This window comes from Desmodus rotundus, chromosome 2 (genome assembly GCF_022682495.2).
Source record: "Desmodus rotundus isolate HL8 chromosome 2, HLdesRot8A.1, whole genome shotgun sequence".
Classification (NCBI taxonomy): domain Eukaryota; kingdom Metazoa; phylum Chordata; class Mammalia; order Chiroptera; family Phyllostomidae; genus Desmodus; species Desmodus rotundus.
Genome location: NC_071388.1, coordinates 81547657 through 81566059, shown reverse-complemented (window position 1 = coordinate 81566059; position 18403 = coordinate 81547657). Strand labels below are relative to the sequence as shown.

The 18403-nt window shown below is 39.2% G+C and overlaps 1 protein-coding gene and 1 pseudogene across 3 annotated transcripts in view; both read right to left on the bottom strand.

The window, feature by feature from the left end:
• Nucleotides 1–18403, bottom strand: part of ZPLD1 (zona pellucida like domain containing 1) — a 276647-nt gene that overhangs the window by 127604 nt on the left and 130640 nt on the right. The gene's annotated exons all lie outside the window — the stretch shown is intronic.
• LOC112320528 (phospholipid scramblase 1 pseudogene) lies at nt 16379–18052 on the bottom strand (annotated as a pseudogene).

Sequence of the window (18403 nt, the reverse complement as noted above, 5' to 3'; positions counted from 1 at the left end):
TCAATGTTGTTGGGAGAACTGGACTGACTGGTACATGCAAAAAAAAGTGACCAGACCTCTGTCTTATACCACACACCAGAATAAAGCCAAAGGGTTAAAAGACTTAAATGTAAGTTGTGATGCCATAAAAATCCTAAAGGAAAACTCAGGCAGTAAAATTTCAGATATCTCACATAGCAATACTTTTCCCGATATATCTCATATGGCAAGGGAAATAAAGGAAAAAAATAATAAATGAGATTATATCAAATTAAAAAGCTTCTGCACAGCTAAAGAAACCACCATCAGAATGAAAAGGAACTGACTATACGGGAGAACACAGTTGCCAATGGGACCTTGGACAAGGGTTTAGTATCCAAAATATATAAAGAACTTATACGACCCAACACTAGAAATACAACTAATCTAATTAAAAAATGGGCAAAAGATCTGAATAAACACTTCTCCAAGGAGGACATACAGATAGTCCATAGGCATATGAAAACAAATGTTCAACATCACTAGCCATCAGAGAGATACAAATTAAAACCACAATGAGATATCATTTCACACCTGCCAAAAATGACCATCATTAATAAATCAACAAACAAGTGCTGGAGAGGATGTGGAGAAAAGGGAACCCTAGTGCACTGTTGGTGGGAATGCAGACTGGGGCAGCCATTGTGGAAAACAGTATAGAATTTCCTCAAAAAACTAAAAATGGAGCTGCGTTTTGACCCTTCGATTCCACTGCTGGGAATATACCCAAAGAATCCAGAAACACCAATTCAAAATAATTCATGCACCCCTATGTTCATAACAGCATTATTTATAAAAGCCAAGATTTGGAAACAGCCTAAGTGCCCATCAGTCGATGAGTGCATAAAGACACCGATACATCTACACAATAGAATACTATGCAGCAGGAAGAAGGATCTCCTACCTTTTGCCACAATATGGATGGAAATGAAGACTATTATGCTAAGTGCAATAAGCCATTTGGTGAAAGACAAATACCATATGATCTCACTTATAAGAGGAATCTAATGAACAAAATAAACTAATGAGCGAAATAGAACCAGAGGATTAGAATCATGGAGCAGACAGACAGCTGTAAGGGGTTGCGGGGAGGGGGAGAGGTGGGGACTGATTGAAAGAAGGTGAAGGTATTAGTCAAAGAACACCTATGAAGGACCCAAGGAACTATTTATGGAAATGGGGAGTAGGTTGAGTGGAAGGGTGAAAGGGGGGAAAAAGTGGGACAACTGTAATAGCATAAACAATAAAATAAAAATTAAAAATTCAATAAAACTCACAATGAGTCTCTGAAGACGATGATCTTAAAAACATTCATTAACAGGTACCATATGAGCACACTGACCTGTGAGGCATATTTGAACATAGTCCTGGGAAAGGTCCTGCAGGCCGCCTGCTGAGCAAACAAGCCCTTGCAAAATCAGTGGGGAGAGCAAAGGCATACTGAGGCAGGAGGGAGAAGGAGAGGCATTCCGGGGGCTTGAGGATGCAGCTATTTACCAATCTTTGTGGAAGAATTTCAGAGTTTTAACAGTACACAGAAGAAGTACACAGGTATATGTCAGCCCTTGAGATTAGTAATATTATTCCCAATTCATAGATAAAAAAGATGAGTCCCCAGAGAGTTGAGTGATTTACCCAATGTCATACAGCCATTGAGTGGAGGAGGTGATATTTGAACTCAGGCAGTGATGCCAATTCCTGTTCTTATAACTGCTATGCTATTCTGCATCATATTTATAAAGCAAATAATTGGCTTTAAAGACAATGAATCATTATGTAGCAATTAATGGATTCCAGGAACTGTGGAGGGCAAGTTGTAGAGATGGATTCAAACATCAATTAAGTAGAATTGCAGAAAAGGTAATGGTTCTAGCAAGAAATGTTAAAAGTCAGGAAAGACTAAGAGCTACAGATTTTTCTTCAACAAAATGAAGGTGAAAATGTACTGTTTGCACATATTATTTGAGTAATTGCTCCAATTTTCCATCATGTTGTATCAGAAGACAGTATTTGGAAACAGGAATTCGTCAAGTTTCCAGTAACATCCCCAGGGATGCAGCAGCAGCAGTTCCAAATGCACCTTGGCCAACTTCCTTCCTTTTGGAAGCAAATGATTAGCCATGATTGGTGGCAATTGCTAATGACAACAGGAGAAAACTGGATCAGTCATGCCAGGAATTCTAAATGGCATGAAGGAAAGCAGATAGAACACTTTTTTCCTCATTTTCTTTATTTCTTAGTATTTCCCCATGGATGGCACTCTTCCTGGTGCTGTGTTCAACTACCCGATGCTGGTTCACCATAGAATGTGGCCCAGGGTGTGGGTTCAAGGGTCTCATAAGCCATGTTCACCTAAAATGGGTCAGCATCACGATTTGGAAACAAAATGTGGCCATTGTTTTAAATGCTAGATTAACCATTCATTATCGTTTAAAAAAACAATTTGGGTTTATCATACCTCCCATCAAATTATTTACGATGATGATAAGCTGAAGGTGCTGATGAGGCCACCTTTCTTTCAATTAGAAGAGATTTTTAAAAACCACAGGCACAGTTTCTTTGTAGTAGTTTCATGATATTTTTAACAGAATATCAATACAACCAAAAGTTTATCTGAATATTTGTGTTTGTCAAATAACAAATAACACAAAAATCAAATGATGATAATTTCAATACAATGAGAAATTTGATCAACATTTAATAAAGTAGAAAACAATATCAACTGGAGCTGAGAAACTAAATCCCGTAAGGACAGCTTTCATTTCCAATGATCTCCAGGTGGCTGCTAGCCAATTTGCCACATGAAAATAAAGCCTGACACTTACTGGAAAAGACTCCAACTATTTTTTTGAAAAAAAAGGACACTCAGTAGAGAATAGACAATGTTGTACTAAAAGGCTATGTTATTTTGCCAGAAAAAAATTCAATCTGTGTGCAAAATACCTCTTCCCATGTCTTTTGATCTAATGTAGCACTTGTCCAAATGGATGGGCTCCCCAAAGGGAAAACCCATTTCAAACATTGAGGAGCTCGAACAAATGCACAGCACTCAACCTCAGGCTTAAATATCCCAAATGGTCTCTTGCTGGTAATATGAGAACAAAATCAGTGTTTCACTCAGAAAACAGCTTTCCTGGCTTTTCTCCTCTGCTCCATTTGTGCATTGATATGAAGATCAGAGTCATCAACTTGAATGTGATTTAGAATCTCGATGCAAACAATGAGACATTAAACACTTTCTGGCCCTCTAAAATTTGTATTCCGACTCTTCTCTTTTCAGGGTGTAATCACAATTCCATCAGTATTCGAGGGATTTGAGCACAAGCACAGACTGCCTCTGTCAAAACTGAGCCACTTAATGCATCCTCATATAGCTTGGTTGTGAAAATAACCACCTCAGAAGGAGAATGTAACTAGTATTTTGACATATGCTGTTTTATATAGACCTCAATACCTTTTGTTTGAAAGCCTTTGGGTTTCAACTTAATCACTTGAAGATTTGGAAAATAAAATTGAACTTTAAAAAAAGGATGGCCATGATGATTTAAACTCACAAAGAAAGGAAGAAAAAGACCAAAATCATTGCCCTACTATGGCTAAATTAAGAGGAGCAAAGAGTCTGAACTTTCCCTCTTGTCTTTTCAAACTGATAAATAATGTTGCTAGCATTTATTCATTCCCTGAGACTTAACAATATGTTCTATTTTTTTCATCATGTTGCCAATTTTCCTCAAATAAAATTACTACTTCAAGCTCTTCTTAAATCCTGTAACTTCTATACATTTAGTCTCCTCGTGGGTAGAATGGAGTAACAATGCCTCATTTGTGGGATTGGTATGAGGGAGAGAAATAATATGAAAATCACCTAATGCTGCCTGGAACGTAATGGAAGCTGTCACTATCACTATTGCCCAACAGCTATATCTGGACACGTAAATTGGAATAAAACACTGAGGCAGTTTTCATGCTAATTCAAACATAAAAAAGAACACATTTTCTTGAAAATTCAAGATAATTGAGGTAAATGTTAGAACATTTATTTGAATTATCAAGATACATAGATTGTTTCAATTTTCCAATTTACAAGTCCAGACATGCCTTTTGTGAACAGCCCCAGAGTAATCCAGGGATTTTCGAAACTTTACCCATTACCGAACACACTCAGCATTAAGTTTAACCAGCCTTGATATGCAGCTGCCAATAGACTGCAGGACACTCTTCATTCATTAGTAGGGTTGATGACTCAGATATCAAAAACCAAGAAAGCCAATCAAATATATAGTTCCAGTAACTATCTCTCATATCATTTAAATCAGTAAAGTTGAGATTTGCCAGAATGGGGAGTTACAGAACAATAGGCGATTTTCAGAAAATATCTTTGTTCTGAGTCAGTATAATCTAGGGTAGTCTAAAACAATAGCAAGGAAGAAAATAAAACATGTAAGGAACTAAAGAAAAATGATTTTCATAGACACAGACAACAACATGCTGATTACCAGAGGGGAAGGCGGGTGGAGGGAGGTAGAGGTTATAGAAGGGGATAAATGGTGATGGGAGGAGACTTGACTTATGGTGATGAACACACAGTACAATAGGCAGATGATGTGTTAGAGAATCGCACACCTGAAACCTATGTAACTGTATTAACCAATGTCACCCCAATATATTCAATGAAAAAATAAAATTAAAAAATTATTTTGCCTACCTCAATTTTTTTTTAAAAAACTGTGTTTTAGTCTCTTGCAACAGTCTTAACAGTTGTTCAGGAAAATGGGAAATATAATAAAAGCTTCTCTTAAAAAGGTGGGGGATAGTTTTTGAAAAGAACATATAATTGCTTTTAAGTGTAGGTAATAATTAACAAGTTATTTAATAGCTCTAGAATTCTGTGCATATATGAAAGATTATTCAATAAAATTGGCCCATGATAATTATTGACTCTATATTTATATCCTAAATAATAGCAGAACTTCAACATGATGTTTGGGTCATTTGCACTGACCCCAAATCATAATGCTTAGTTATCAGTTCCTACTAGGGCACTAAGCAATCCTAATGGTCTCATTATTTCCATCTATGAAATGAGGGGATCAGACTAAATTGGACCCCTCTTATCCCTTCCAGCTATAACATTCTATAACTCCTTTACCATGTATTTCACCTTTGGTTCAGGCCAAATAATCATAATACAAAGTTAAGGTTAGAAACACAATTATTTTTGTTACTAGATTGTGCTATGTGGGGACTCCGTGAACATAAAATTAGTGAGGAGGAAGCTCAGCTCCACAAACATGGGAATCAAGGATGAAGGGAAATAGAAAAGCTCTGAGAGGGGATAAAAAAAGGAACTCTAAAGGAAGGGGCAGTGTGATTGGAGAAGTTCATACAGGAACCACCAAAAGGAGCATATTATTGTTCAGAGGCGAGTCAGCTGGAAAAGACGTGTAAGGTGGCAGTGCATGACTTTTTCTGTACAGGTAGATCAATATTAGTTTTGCAACAAAATTGTATTTGTTAGATATTGGGTAAATCTCTTGGAAACCACTAAGTCAGCATTTAGGTAATAAGAGAGAAGATTTGATTTTGAACTATTAGTCTGAGAACCAGCAAGGAAGACCGCGCAGCCCAGAGATGACTGGTCAATACAAAGAGATATCTAAAAGAATTCTCTGGGTTTCACTCCTCCTTTCTACAATGTGTAGCAGCAACTCCATTTCCCCTTGATAACCGGGATTGGAAGCCCAAGGCAGGAAAGCAACTGCATCATTTGTTTGTTGGTTTAGTGGCCTAAGGAGGATAAAGGAATCAGATGGCCGTCTCAGCTTCCAGTAAAATAGAACTTTGCAACGACATGGATGGAACTGGAGAGCATTATTCTAAGTGAAATAAGCCAGGCTGTGAAAGACAAATACCATATGATCTCACCTATAAATGAAACCTATTCAACAAAACAAACAAGCAAGCAAAATATAACCAGAGACAGTGAAATTAAGAAGAAACTAACAGTAACCAGAGGGGAGGTGGGAGGGGATAAAGGGGGGGAAGGAGGAGAGGTTTTCAGGAACAGGTATAAAGGACACGTGGACAACACCAAAGGAAGGTTGGATCAAGGGTGGGAGGTGGGGATGGCTGGGGTGGGTGGGAGTGGCAGGGGGAAAGGAGACAACTGTACTTGAACATAATAAAAAATAAGTTAATAAAAGAAAATAAAGACCTCAGCCCTGAGATCTGGATAACCCCATGCTCCAATTTACCACACTTACTCTCTCTGCCATACTTTTCTCTTCTTATTACTTTCTGTAAAATAGACTTTTAGAAGAGGAAAACTGGAAGGATTTTATAGGGATTCCCTAAGCTTGTATTTCAAGAGGAAATAAAGTAAATTGCCAGAAAAAAAAAATAAGAACCTTAGTCTCCTGTTATGATTTTTTTTGGAAATAAGACTTTTTATACCAGTAGAACCAAAAGATGAAGGAGGAAGACGTATAAACTTTATGAGAGGATTATTTGGAGTAAGAATGAATAAATGTGTTGGGAACCATCCTGCCTGGTTTCAGAAGCTGTAACCACCCCCCATGGCTAAGGCTGAGTAAAAAGACCTTGGGACCATAAGCCACTAGGACACAAAGCTTATCCTCCCAGCAGGGGCACAGTCTCTTCCCACTTTACTTCACCCTGCTTGGCCCTGGGTTTATGACTGGTTAGCTAATGATGGGTAAGAGTCCTCAAGGGAGGGATGACCTAAGACAGGCATGGTCACAATGGGGTCATCAGGGAAGGACTTGGGGGGCTATAGAACAAGGGGGTGATGGACCCTCACCTCTCAGCTTTGACATATCCTGAGTCCTCATTCTGTCTGTATGAATTCTCTTAATCTCTTGGCTGCCTTACTTCCCTGACCTGACTTAAACCACAGGTGGGTGTGGCCCTGTGCTGGAATGGGCAGGTTCCCTGGGGAGATCAGGCCTGAGAAAGAATGCATAAAATCCTGTGAACCTGCTTTGCTAATATCCTCAATTTAAATGATAAGGGTCCAAGCATGAGTTTGTTTCCCAGTTTTATGGCTCTTTGGCTATCTGACCCTGACTCAGAATAAGCCCTCATAGTTCTTTGAATGTTATCTATTATTTGATCATTGCTTCCTGACAATGATTGAGCTTTATGTATATTCCCCCTGTATTCCTATGCAAATTAAACCCAATAAAAGCCCATTGAGGAACAGGCTCAAGGCCCTTTTCCTTTGAGAGATTGGCCACTTTCTTCCCCAAGCAGATCATGTCTTGGTAGACTTACTCATCTGTGGTGGACAGGGGGGTTCTGCAGGTGGAGCCCCCCACCTATAAACCCACTCTACTTAAACCTCCTGGTTCCTGGACTCTGGTATTCTGGCTACAGAAGAAATATATATAGTCGTTGGCTCAAAACATATATTGCATCACATATGACAGTTCTTCAGCTCCACAAGTGTTGTCACCCAGGCAGCTCTGAAACCATGTCTCTAATAGGCCATCTCACTGTTCAATTAGGCCACCTGTATTCTGATACGAAGACATATATGATAAAACCAGTGATCTCAACTAATAGGGTTAGCCTCGCAGGGGTGTCAAACTCATTTTAACTGGGGGCCACATCAGCCTCACAGTTGCCTTCAAAGGGCCAAATGTAGAGCTCCTTGCCCCTAGTTAAGGAGTAGTTATATTTATACAGCCCTAAAATTACAATACCTTTGCCTCTACCCTTTTATTGTACAATAGCTTCCTTAGTCAAAAGTAAGATTACGTGGGGTACCTTGAGGCATTCAGTTAGCCCTGGATGATGTTACCAGAAGAAACACTGAAGGGAAGAAAGGCAGAGTAAATGTCTCCCTGTCAGGACAAATGGCTGCTCCCTCTGTGCCAGAAGAGGCCCAACGTGATCAATATGCCACCTGTTGGCTGGCATGTCCCCACAGGCAATGGGTCATTATCAGGGGCTTAAAAATGGACCCTGCTATTGGCAGGCTAGGTACATAGCAGTGATGACAGCTAGATTAGCCTTGGTTAAAGCAAGCCCACATTTTGAGCCCATGAATAATAACTTCTATTCCTGCAGCCATAGTCACTTGCTCACTAGCCCACTGAGCAAGCGCAGGATGGCTGGAGAAAGAGGCTGACTGGCACGGATAGGTCATTTTGTTACCTGATACTCAAAAGTCTCACCTGCAGGATGAACACTCACATGTGACATAAATATTCTCCATGTCCCTGTATTATTCAGGGCTCTCCAGAAAAACAAAAAGGGGTGTCCTTTAATAGGACAGATTAAAGATAGAGATAAAGATAAATGATAAGCAATTGATTTGCACAATTTTGGAAGCTGAGAAGGCCCACCATCTGCTCTCTCCAAGCTGGAGACCCAGGCAAGCTGGTGGTTTATGTAGCTCCAGTCCACATCTGAAAGCCTGTGAGCCAGTAGAGCCAATGGTGTAAGTCACACTGCAAGTGCAGGAAAAGATTAGGAAAACAGGCTGAGAGAGTGATTTCTCCCTTATCCCACATTTCCTTCTACTCAGGCCTCCAAGGGACTGGATGAAGCCCACCCACATTCTGGAGGATAACCTACTCACTCTACCAGTTCAAATACGAATCTCTTCTAGAAACAGTCTGACAGACACACCCAGAATGTTCAATCAACTTGACACTAAAATTAACCGTTACAGCCTCCGTGAACAAATTAACAATAACAGTCCCATTCTAACAGCCCAATTTGCATGCTCTTTCCCCAGACTTTTTGTCACCAATCCTTTGACCTTATGATTTCTAAGTTCCTAATCACCTAACCAAACTGTTAACGACCTGCCCTGTAATCACATTAGATGCATACTTTTGGATACTCCTCTTTTCAGGCAAGTAAAACGATGTGTTCAAAATTCTGCCCAGGGGACATTAGTACTAGAGTAAGTTGACTCTTAGTTGTGTTGGCATATTATGCAGAAGTGTCTGTAAACAAGGCCAAATGCTTTCTTCCCCCTCTTTGTCAACTAGTCGTAGGGAATCATCTGTGAGGCTGTAGTTGTGGGATGAGGAACAGGCAGCAGTGAGGCCAGAGCAGGGCCTCCTGCTCACGCCGACATCTGCCCACTTCTGATCTCATATGCCCCCCGGCTCCGTTATGAGCCAGCCCTGTTGCCCAGGCCAATCATGGCTTTGGTAGTTACATAACACATGGTTCAGTGTGCAGTTCAGGTTCCACAGTCTTCTTCAAAGGAGGATAATCAGGGAAAGAGAGAATGAAATGTTTTCTCAAAAGCCTCCACTTAATTCTTTGCATTCGGTTGTCTAAAAAGTGACAAGACTATAGAAGATCACATGAGATGTTTTAGGGGTGGGCCTTGGAGATGGCATTTAAGACAGTACCCACATTCCATCGGCCAAACTCACTTTCAAGATACTATTGAATACCAGAGTGTCTTAGAAATGTGGTTTAGCTCCCTCCCCTCCACCTCAAAGACACAAGCACAGCTCCCCCAAAGACAGACAAATAATACAATCCAGATATACTGGTGGTTCTCAAAATGCGATTCCTGGATTGGCAGCAACAGCATCATATACCATATGCTGGAATTACTAAATCTGAATCTCTAGGGATGGGATTCAGCAATTTGGTTTTTAACAGTCCTCCATGTGACTCAGATGCAGCCCAGTGTATCTTTATTGGTCTGGAACCAAATGAGAAATGACACCAAACTTCACACCATCTTAATAGCTTTGCATAACCCCTTCTAGCCTCCCAGAAATAAGAAATGATCCTATTGTCCCCTCAAGTCTTTACAACCTTTCCTTTAGCCACTACGCTAACTCGGAGGGAGCCCTGGTAAAAATTCTTAGGCAAAGATCCACACTCTATTTAGTTTCGCTGAGCTGAAGGGAAAAGGGGGTCTCCTTATGCTTTGGGGTACATCAGACTCTTCCAGTGATAGCCACCTAGATCTGTTTTCCTAAAGTAAAAATCAGTTCACTAGGGTTATGAGTGGTACAATTTTAAATCTAAAGATTCAAGAAGGAATAATGACTGGCCATCTGAAACTGGCAGAGCAATAATCTCAATGACTCTAAAATTTCAGTCTATTGCCTTAATTTAAAAATCAGCCTAAATCACCCCTGCAATTCTTTTTAATTAAGTTGTGGTCTCTAAACCATAATGATTTGGAACTATATTATATATTTTGAAGTTCAAAATGATTACTTGTGAATATTAATTTGAATTCATTTTAATTTTCATTTATTTTTTCATTAATAAATTCAATAATATAAAATTGACCTTTTATACTTGAGAAGCAATTAAGTTTTTATTAAATTATGATTTTGCCTTTTTTAATTTGGTAACTAGAATGATGTATACCATAAATTTTCATTAAGGCTAGATTTTTTTTTTCAGTAAGTAACCTATTTTTCTGGATATAAATTGGTAATTAAACTACAAAGTTGTCAGAAATCTTTTGGTTCTCAAACACTCATTAACTAATATATTTCAGTGAAACTGAAAAATTGAGATGATCAATTCATAATCAGAAATTATTCACTAACCCATGAACTCCTGTCTTCTACATTTTCGAAAGACCATATACATAGGTGATTTATTGCTGTGTAACAAATTACCACAAAATTTAGCAGCTCACAACAACAATAAGTATTTATTATTTCATAATTTCTGGAGGTTAGAAATTTCAGAGTAGTTTAGCTGGGGGGACTGGCTGAAGGTCTCCAAGGAGGTGCAGTGAAGAAGTCGGTCAGGGCTGCACTTCCTTCTGAAGGCCTGATTAGGGGGAGGATGTCCTTCCAAGCTAACTCATGTTGTTGCGGGAAAGCGCCACTTATTTGTCAGCTTCAGGTCACAGGTCATTATTTCTCTTCACATAGGCTTCTCTATGGCTGCCTGTGTATTATCACAGTATCACAGCATTGTCAGCTGGCTTATCCCAAAGAGATTCATCTTGGAAATGACTTACCCTCACTTCTGCCACAGGCTATCAGTCAGAGAAACCAAGCTTAGTACATTATGTAAGAGGTCTCCACAAAGATACGAATACCGGATTTGGAAGTAGACATTTTTCTTCCAACAGCCTTTACCTAAGATGATTATTATATAATTCTAAAATGCCTAGGTACATTCTGGAAACATTCTTCTAAAAAGTTTCATGTGAATGTAGTATTTGTCAATGTCTATTTTTCCACATCTGTCCTCCTTCCTAGCCTGTGAATTCATCAGGGGAGGTACTCTTTCCTATTCATGTTTGTATTCCCTGCTCCTTGAACAGGGGCTAAGATGGAAGGTTTCTTAAATACTTATTAGTTGTGCTGAATTGTCTTATATTTTAATTCTCAGAGTAGTTTGCATTTTTCTCACTTTTTGAAATTAAGGTGTAATTTACATAAACCAAAAACACAATCTTAAGTGTCTGTTTTGATAAGTTTTGAAAATTGTATATACCTTTGTCACCTGGAACAAGACATGGAACACCTCTGTCAACCCTGAAAATTCTCATGTGCCCCCTTTCCTCCTCTTCCACCCTCAGGCAATAACTTTTTTATTTCTGTCATCACACAATGGTTCTACTATGACTGAACTTTTAATAAATGGAAAAGTTTTATGCCACATGTTTATGTGTTTGACTTTTTTGCTTAACATATATTATTGAAAAACATATTGTTGTTGCTTGGATTAGTAGCTCATTCATTTTTATCGCTATATAATATTCTAATGTATGAATATGCCTCAATTTGCTTATCCATTCTCCTCTTGCAAGACATTTGGATTGTTTCCACATTTGGTTATTACGAATACAGCTGCTGTAAATACTCTTTTATGACTTTTTCTGTAGATACGTGATTCCATTCCTCTTGGGCAAATAAATAACAGACAGTGGGATTTCTGGATGACATTGTGTTGAATTTATCAAAAGGCTTCTTTGTCTTCCAATCTATTTAAGAATTTATGACTTTTAAAAAATCAGCTGTATCTAAGTCCCAGAGAAAATGAAGAGCAAGCAGAATTGGAAAGACTAGTTTTTACACTAAGTTTTTAGAGGGATCAAGAGCAACACACAACATCGCTTTGTACAAAGTTCATGTATAAAGTTGGGGCATTGCCCTGGCTGATGTGGCTCAGTTGGTTGGGCACTGTCCTGCAGACTGAAAGGTCACAGTTTCTATTCCCAATCAGGGCACATCCCTGAGTTGCAGGTTAGGTCTTGGTCAGGGCATGTGCAGGAGGCAACTGATGGATGCTTCTCTCCCTCTCTTTCTCCCTCCCTTCCCCTCTCTCTGAAATCAATAAAAGAAAAATAAAATTAAAGTCATGGCTTGAATTCTCCACACTAGGAGAGAGGCCCCTTTGCAACATTCAAAGACTGTGAGATATGAGGGAACAATACATTGACAGGAAGCAGTAAGAGAACCATAAACCATGGCATCATAGGCAGAAGTGGGCCTACTCTCCATTTTCTTTGGGAATTAAACACAAGTCAATGGTGACTGTCTTTCAAATTCATCTTGCCTGTCTCCAATTTCCAGGCTTTCTGACGAAATGCCTTCCTCTTGTCATCGATATGCTCCCCGTCAGTCCGTGCTGTTATTCACCTATTCAACATATACTTACCAAACATTTGCTGTTTAGAAGGAGCTGTTCTAGAAGCTAGGAAGAACAAAACAGACAAGAACCCCTGCCTTCATATAGCAAAGTATATTTGCATAATATGATCAAAATATATATTTCACTTATATTTTTCACCTAATGCATTAAAATCTTAACATACCCAGACACATTGGAATATTGGTTCTAAGGCCAGACATAGCATCTCTCACATAATAAGTGCTCATTACAGATTTGTTGAATACATGAATGAATAAATGTCCCAAAGTATGAAGAATGAAATAGTAATTATTATGTAATAAAGGTTCATTCGGTGAGTAAATAAATTAGGGCTTTCCAGGAGGCAGCTCAGAAATACATCCAGTAATCCACCCGGGCTGGTGTGGCTCAGTGGATTGAGCACTGGCCTGCAAATCAGAGGGTCACCAGTTCAATTCCCAGTCAGGGCACATGCCTGGGTTGTGGGCCAGGTCCCCAGTAGGGGGCATACAAGAGGCAACCACACATTGATATTTCTCTCCCTCTCTTTCTCCCTCCCTTCCCCTCTCTAAAAATAAATTAATAAAATCTTTTAAAAATATGATAGGTTCTTATATATCAACTTTGTACCTATAAGCTAGCTGACTTCACTTACTGATTATAACAGTTTAAAAAATAAAAAGAAATGAAATATATCCAGTAATCCTATTATCAAATCCTTTTTGGAAGTAGTTGGGCTATACAACAATTTTGCCACATAGCACATGGTCTCAATCTCAGCTAAAAATAAAGCTCGCTTTTCCAAAAAAAGTTAGACCATTTTCAGAATGAAACTAAAAACCAAATTTAACTTAATAATGTCAGACATGTATCAATAGCTTAGTGACCGCCAAACCAAATTACTTTATACTTGGCTTGTGGTTAAACTTTTAGCACAAATATATTTCTAGATACAAAGGGAAAATAGCATTTTACAAAATTCACCTGATTAAAAAAAACCACATCTGAAAATCATTCCTCTAAGAAAGCTGCAAACCCTGGTCTTTCAGGTTGAGCTGCTTTTAAAGCAAATGTAGCAAATGGCATAAAGGGCACAAGAAATAACTTTCAGACCGCATGACATCACATCAAGGGCTTACCACAAGTCCCAGGGTTAGAAGACAGGTCATCACCACGAAACTGAACTGTTTGTATTGTGCATAGCCTTACTTCACACCTGTCATGTAAAAATCAAGCATATAAAGTTACAAAGGTATAAAGAAAAAATGTTAAAGTACCAGGATAATCACTGATACATGTTAGTGAATCTCCTTCTGATCTATTTTTTGCACGTGTTGCAGTTAGTTGAGATCTTCTATGTATTACACTTGTGACTGGTTTTCAAATCTATCACTGCAGCACAAGCTTCCCCCCTCGATTATTACAGGTGTCTCGTTCCACACTCTCTTAGTGACTACATTACAGTTCACTCCTTTCCCTATTTTAACTATTAACATCACTTTCATTTTTTCACTATCTGAAATTAATGCTACATTAAATGTTTCTGGAATTTGAGGAATTTGTTGGTTGTGTTGGTTTTTGGATATTGGGCAGGTAATTCAGATTTTTTACTTAGGGTTCATCTATCCTCAGGAGCGAAATTAAAACACATATATTGCCAGTTACTATACAGCCTCATAAATGTGCCAGACAAACAGAGAGTCATTCCCTATTCCATGTGTATCATATTCTCTGAAAACCAGTTCTAACCTTATGAACCCCAGTGATCTGACACCAGGATTTGATATAGATCCAGGATTCATATTTTCATATTTTAATACATAATTTAACCTCACTGAATTCTGTAATAATTTTTATAGATATGTCAATATTCTCTAAAAGGCAATAAATGTCCTTTTCTGGGTCTTGCAGAATATTGCATTTTAAAACTGATTTTTACTAGCTATAGAAACATTTCAATAGGCAGAAGATAAATTCTGAACTTAAATATTTCATCTCATTAGTTTCAATTGTTTGTATTCAAAGGAAAAGATACTTTTTCTTAAACCTAAACTGATCTTATCTAAAGTCTAACCTGTTGAGCTCTGGCTGGTGTGGCTCAGTGGATTGAGCACAGGTGAACCGGAAGTTTGCTGGTTTGCTTCCCTGTCAGGGCACATGCCTGGGTTGCAGGCCGGGTTCCCAGTTGGAGGCATACAAGAGGCAACCCATCAGTGTTTCTCTCACACATCAGTGTTTCTCTCTTCTTTCTCCCTCCATTCCTCTCTCTCTAAAGTAAATAAATAAATAAGGTCTTTTAAAAAAGAAAGTCTAACCAGTTGATACAGGTACATCTATATCCCTTTCAGGACACAATGAAAGTACAGACCTGTCCCTCCAGACTGAGGAAAGCTTATCTGCCCAAATTTCCACTTTGTATCCTTAAACTACCCCAGGACTCTGAACAGGAGAAGCCGTGCCAGGAACACAGCAGGTACAAGAAAGGACAGTTAGTGACAGAACAAAATGGATGAGCACACAGGAACATGCACCTGGGTCAAAATCTTAAGACATTTTTCATACCTGACCCCCACAAGTTGAGGCGATGGAAAATACATTTTGGGGTCATTTTTCCTAGAGCTTCAGGATAGTTTGAAGGCCTGGGCATTGAGGAATCCTCATTAACACAATGGACTCATTTAGAACATGTGATAAAACACTGGAAAATACAGGCATCAAATCTGAAAGACTTTTCTAACAAACTTTCACAACTGAAATGAAATGCTGATGTCAAAACATGATTTCAGCTGTAATTACAACAAATGACTCTGAACGATAATGAAACAGGTAAGGATACTAGAAACAAAAACACAGTGGTGTAACTTCAGGCAGATCTGAGAGATGCCTGGGTGTTCCTAAGCAGCTCTTTTAATTCACGTGTCGAATGGACTCTGTAGAGAAACCACTCCACATCCCATTGTATCAAGGGCAGAACAACAAAACCAGAATAATTGTAGTCATACTTAATTTTATCTTGTTGTACAATTTGTTGGAAGTTTCTTTATCTTTTTTTTTCTTTTCTTTTTAAATTTAATTCAACAGACATATGCTTAGCTCTGAGCTAAGTACACCGATGGGTACAGAGGTTAGAAAGGTGGGTAAAATATTTCTTCCTTCAAGGCATTTGTGTCTAGCACTGTTTGAGGGCATAAGATAATAGCTGCACTATTACCAACTGGGTTATGTCAGAAGCATGTCCGCAAATGTCCATTCTCTTGTACAGACACAAATAATATAAGTCAATCCACACAGACATTATTGCACTTCATGCCCACAACAACTCCAAGTAGTGAGTGTTATTGTCTTCATTCAGTAGGTGTCAAATACAGGCTTGGAGAGTCATAGGGCAAGTACAAAGAAGGGCCAAGATTCTAGGCAAAGCTCCAGTATGACAGTCAACCACAGTGTCTTAGATTCAGATAATTACCTCAGTTTATTTGGCAGGTGAGAACACATCACTTCTGACACTGGAATCATTACACTTACAGACATCTTAGAACATAATGCAATTAAATAGCCTTCATCACTGGGACACATGAAAATATCATCTCTTCCAGACAATTATTCTATGCCCACACAGTGCTTTGCCGTCCTCTACTATCAGCTGAAGACTGTACATTCGTGGCTATCTCCTTTCCTGGATTAATATATACCCTTTACCTATTACTATGTTTCTTGCACTTCTCTACGATGAAAGTTGTTTCCTTCCTTAGTTATGATTCACTTTCAACCATCTCTAATTTGGCTTTTATTCCTAGCACCACAATTCACTTGCTCTTTTCAAGAACCAGTGGACACTTCTGTGCCCTCATCTTATTGCCTCCCAGCCACAGTCAACAAAGCTGTTCATGTCTTTCTTGACTCACCACCATTGCTGTCCTACCAGGACACAGCCCTGTGCAGTCTCACTCTACCAAGCACCCTTGTCCATCTCCTTTGATGGCCTTGCCTAAATATCAATGACTCATTTCTTAGTCCTGAGCCTCTAAATTTCTCAGTCTATACATTTCTTCTGTGTAATTACAACAACATCTATAGCTTTATATGCTGTCTTGATGCTGAAAACTACCAAGTTTATATCTCCCAAAGACCCCTCCTCTGGGTACAAGATACAGCCCATTTCATAGCTGACATTTCCACTTGGCTATTGAATGACCATCTTAATTCCCACTAACTTCTTCCCCAAAGCATGCTTCTCCCCTTCACCTTCCAATTTCAGAAAATAATGTTATCTTATGCAGTTGCTAGATAAAAACTTAGGAAGGCATTCTTGAGTCCTCACATTTCCTACTTTTCTCAAATTCAACCCAGCAGCAAATGCCATCAATTATACCTTCAAAATAAAGCTTGAAATTCTCTTCTCTCCATCTCCGTTTTCACCACTTTTGTCTAAAACACCATATATATCCCACATGGGTTCTTTTATATTTTTGAGGAGACTTTTATTAATCCATTACCACACTCCTGCTGATCTCTGGTCTTTGCCTGCACTCCTTTCAAAAACCATGAAGTCAACAGGGAAACACACGGCACACATCACAGCTCTCACTTTCACATCGGGATCGAAAGGGAACTGGATCTCAAAGTTATTGGCATCTATAAATTACAAAACCAGCCACTGCTGGGAAGTCTTGCCAACCACACTTTCTTCAAGATATTTAATCTCAAAATCAATATCTTCACAACAGCTGGACAATAAGATATAGGCCAATAATTTTTAGTGCATCCTCTCTCCTCTATATTTGAACTGTAAATTTTGGCAGTCATGGGTACCCCTTCTGAGTAATATAACCTACTGGTCCACCAGGAGGAGCATGGATTTCTATCTCCTGAAGGCAGCAGGGGCAATAACCACTGGCACAACTTAGTGGTCTCTCCGGAGTTATGACTTCTTTGCCCATATTATCAAGAACCCTCAGAGCAAAAGGCGTAGAAGCCCCACAGTAGTTTCAGGTACAAAAAATCACTATCTTCCACTGCAAAGTGAATCCTCTGTGCAAGGATGTTGTTAATTTTGTATTTTTTACTATTTTCAAAAGTTGTTAAGACTTCCAGAAGCTCAATTTGCTGATGAATCAGTACCTGATCTATCTGACTTAAATATTCCAGCCTTGTTGGACAATCTGCTGGAGTGCTGGTGCTGGGATCCATGATATCCCAGCACCTTTACCTGACTGATTATACACTGGCTGGTGATGGATAAAAAGTCTCACTGGATCAGCACCTGAAAAACAGGGTTGGAATAGCCAGCCTGGGTCTCAGGATAGGCAGCCGGAGGGCAAGGGTACCCAGCATGTTCTGGAGGTCCTTAGATATTGAAGAGGATATCAGCTGGTAAATGTGTTCTTGGGTAAGGATCATTTATTTGCAAATTTTATTTGTTCATCATTTAAAGAGTTCTCTGGCAGTGGCTGCTCTATGCCACTCTGGGCAGTCATTCTGCTCCCCTGGTCTCTTGGTGGCCCTGCTTGGCTGGTTATACAACCTGACCTGATGTCACCAGGAAGGGGCCTCTCAGCAACCTAGCAATCTAAAACTGAAACCTTGGATTGGTTTCATTTCCTGGATCCTACTTACACAAATGGGCTTCCCTACCTGATTCCCGGGATGCTTGGGGTCCGGGTGGCTGCTGAAGTGCAGGAGAGCTGCAAGTGATCCCACGTGGCTTCCTATCTGATCCTACTGCTCTACTTAAGACCAATTCCTCCCCACCAAAATATCCATTGATTAATTCAAA